Below are 3,825 nucleotides of genomic sequence, written 5' to 3'. Positions count from 1 at the left end.
TTTTTTTTTTAGTAGAGACGAGGTTTCACCATGTTGGCCAGGATGGTCTCGATCTCCTGCTCTCGTAACCCGCCTGCCTCGGCCTCCCAAAGTGCTGGGATTACAGGCGTGAGCCACCTCGTCCGGCCTTAGTGGGCACTTTTTTAGAGGAATTGTCACCACAGGAGAGAACCAGGTACTGAGCCGGAAGATAAATGTTGCCACCTCCCTGCTTTTACCCCACACCTTCCCCTGATGATTGTGGCGTTTGGTTTTAGAGCAGAGTGTCACCATCAGGGAAACCAAGTAACTGGGAAAGTGGCTGGAAAAGTCACCCATCCCAACCATCCTCCTTGCCTGAATCTGCAGCCATGATGCAAATTTTCCAAAATGCTCTGTTTAGCAAGAGTTGGCTGTGAGTTCTAAACAAAAAAACCCCTAATAGTATTTTTGTTCTCATCCTAAGTGTTCTTGCAGGGGAAGTATTTTTTTTTAATTTAAAAATAAAATGTAGTTATTTTTATTTAAGACAATTCCCCATCTTGAACACATTTACATTTTTTCTTCCCCCATTTACAGCCTATTTCCTGAAAAATGTTGAGAAGATTTAAGTGTCTAATATTTTCCAAGGCCATCTCATGATTCATCAGTTTATTGTTTGTTAAGTATCAGCCTCAAGAAACTGGCTTAGATGGGAATGTTGATCTGGATTTTCTCCTCTGATTTACTTCACAGATGATGGGAGAATGAATTAAAAGATTAAAAAGTCAACATTTTGCTGAGTCCTTTGGATAATAAAGAGGTCCTGTAAGAACCAAGTGAGGCTAAATAGGCAATCCTTGTCCTACAATATAGCATCACATATTAATAGAATTTGTGATGGGAGGGCGGGGGCGGGCGCGGTAGCTCACGCCTGTAATCCCGGCGCTTTGGGAGGCCAAGGTGGACGGATTGCCTAACGTCGGGAGTTCACGACCAGCCTGACCAACATGGAAAAACCCCGTCTCTACTAAAAGTACAAAATTAGCCTGGCGTGGTGGTGCATGCCTATAATCACAGCTGCTCGGGAGGCCGAGACAGGAGAATCGCTTGAACCTAGGAGGCGGAGGCTGTGGTGAACTGAGATCGTGCCATTGCACTTCAACCTGGGCAATAAGAGTGAAACTCCATCTCAAAAAAAAAAAAAAAAAAGAATTTGTGACCGGAGGGGCCTTGGACCTGTCACCTAATTTCACAGAAGAAGAAACTGAGCCCTAAAGAAGGGAAATGACTAACTCAGGATCACCAGTGACCAGTGGCAGAGCTGGGAGTAGAATTCAGGTCTCCTGAGATTCACCCTCCGGTGCTTTCTCTCCTGTCTTGCTTATTTTCATGTGAACCCTTTTTGATCACACTTCCCTTTCCTGCTTTCCAGCCTTTTGATCACACTTCTACTTTCCTGCTTTTCAGCCTGAGTGTGTCTACTTATGAGAAATACAGAGATCATTTAAGGAGCTGAGAATTTCCTTCTCACTTAGAGCTCCATAGAAGTCACGACTCCCATTCACATGGGACAGATGAGAAAGAAAAAGTTCAGAAGGGAGTTTCACTTGCCAGAGTCCACACAGCTATAGTTAGACCTCAGACCTCCTGAACAACCAAGCTGATGTCCTTCCCAACACATTAAAATAGGTGGGTTAAATAGGTGGCCTGGTACATTACATGAATGTACTGTTCTTTTGTTTAAAGAAGTGTGTGGGAAACAGAATTGGATCTAATTAAAGGCCATTGGGGGTGGATTAATGAAGTACAAAAAGGACCTCATTAAAAGAAGCTGTCCTCTAAAAGGCAAGCCCATGGCTGTTATTTTTCCAAAGTGAACATTAGAAAGTGGTTCCTGTGTAATTTTCCAATCATTTAACTTAAAGATTCCTATCTATTGATACATGAGGGTCTGCATGTACTTTTGTGATGGCTTGAACCAAGGTTGACTTGAGGAAAAAGCTGCTCAAGGCCAGTGATCATTGTTTAAATTATGAAAGTAACATAAGCACATTACAGATCTTTGGAAAGTTTAGGAAGGAGAAAAATGTACCTGTGGTTCTACCATCCAGCAGGGTATTGTTATTATTTCGTACATTCCCTTTCTGTCTTCTTACCAGAAGTATCTTTACGTAGTTTTAAATGGTCTTCCTCTAATTTTCATAGCATATTATGACCTCGTATTACACTTTCCCCTGTGACATTAGATCATAAACATTTTTCTCGTAGATTTTGTCTTCATGAGCATCACATCTAATGGCTGCTAAAAGGTCCACCTCATGGGGGTCCCATAAGGTGCTTGTGATTCTCTAGAGGATTCATGAACATCATTCCAGGGGGGTCATATTGTCAAAGACGGCAATGGCATTTGTTTTAATTTCAAAAAGTAAAAAGTAGCTCAGTTTTTAATTTAAAACACTGCACCTTTAAAGTTAAGCAGCGTGAGAGCCTCTGGGTGTGTGTCACGTGGATATACACAGGGTTAGTGGAGATGATAACCCAGTCCCTCAGTCCATACCCCGCTCAGCACAACACACTGGGGACTAACACCTAAGAAGTCTATTGGACAGTTATAAATTCCACACGGATGCATGCTATAACATGGATGAAACTTAAAAACATTATGCTGGCCAGGCGCGGTGGCTCACGCCTGTAATCCCAGCACTTTGGGAGGCCGAGGTGGGCGGATCACCTGAGGTCAGGAGTTTGAGACCAGCCTGGCCAACACGGTGAAACCCCATCTCTACTAAAAATACAAAAATTGGCCGGGCATAGTGGTGGGTGCCTGTAATCCCAGCTACTCAGGAGGCTGAGGCAGGAGAATTGCTTGAACTCGGGAGGGTGGAGGTTGCAGTGAGCTGAGATTGCACCACTGCACTCCAGCCTGGATGACAGAGTGAGACTCTGTCTCAAAAAAAAAAAAAAGAAAAGAAAAGAAATTTAGGGGGCACATTCAAACTATAGCAAGGAACAATTCATTTACTGGGAATAATGATTATCCATACCCCAGTTCCATTTCCAAATGTACTTGTAGAAAATTGTTTGCAAATGACAGCCTGAAATCTCTCTCATCTCTTTGTTTTGAAACAAAACATAAAATCTCCAAAAATAAAACAGTTGAGATCCGTTTGTGATTCATAAGGGTGATGATTGGGTTTTCATGCTAATATGTGAGATGTGACTCCTTCAAACTTCCTTGTTATGACATCAGCACATTACTCATCTGATGTGAAAAGAAATTTTTAATTAAAAAAAGTTGATATTTTAAGCTAAAATGCAAAAATTCTAAACACCAGGCAATCACAATAGCTTTGTCCATTTGACTGCCATAGCATGTAGTTACTTTTATTTTATTTTATTTTTGAGACAAGAGTCTTACTTTGTAGCCCAGGCTGTAGTGCAGTGGTTTGATCTTGGCTCACTGCAACCTCTGCCTCCTGAGTTCAAGTGATTCTTATGCCTCAGCCTTGCGAGAAGCTGGAGTTACAGGCATGTGCCACCACGCCCAGCTGATTTTTTTTTTTTTTTTTTTTTTGAGACAGAGTCTCGCTCTGTCGCCCAGGCTGGAGTGTAGTGGCGCGATCTCAGCTCACTGCAAGCTCCATCTCCCAGGTTCACGCCATTCTCCTACCTCAGCCTCCCGAATAGCTGGGACTATAGGCGCCTGCCACCAAGCCCGGCTAATTTTTTTGTAATTTTTTTTTAGTGGAGACGGGGTTTCACCATGTTGGCCAGGATGGTCTCCATCTCCTGACCTTGTGATCCGCCCACCTCGGCCTCCCAAAGTGCTGGGATTACAGACGTGAGCCACAGCGCCCGGCCATT

General features: G+C 43.2%; 1 non-coding gene across 1 annotated transcript; it reads left to right on the top strand.

The window, feature by feature from the left end:
• The first annotated feature begins 3,122 nt into the window (after positions 1 to 3,122).
• On the top strand, positions 3,123 to 3,229 carry LOC115831071. Its single transcript, XR_004026618.1, has one exon. It is a non-coding gene; the product is annotated as a small nucleolar RNA U13 (small nucleolar RNA).
• The last annotated feature ends 596 nt before the right edge of the window (positions 3,230 to 3,825 follow it).

The sequence above is a fragment of the Nomascus leucogenys genome, chromosome 17 (assembly GCF_006542625.1).
Source record: "Nomascus leucogenys isolate Asia chromosome 17, Asia_NLE_v1, whole genome shotgun sequence".
NCBI lineage: Eukaryota > Metazoa > Chordata > Mammalia > Primates > Hylobatidae > Nomascus > Nomascus leucogenys.
Note: the sequence above shows the minus strand (reverse complement) of the source record. Positions and strands in the feature narration are given on the sequence as shown.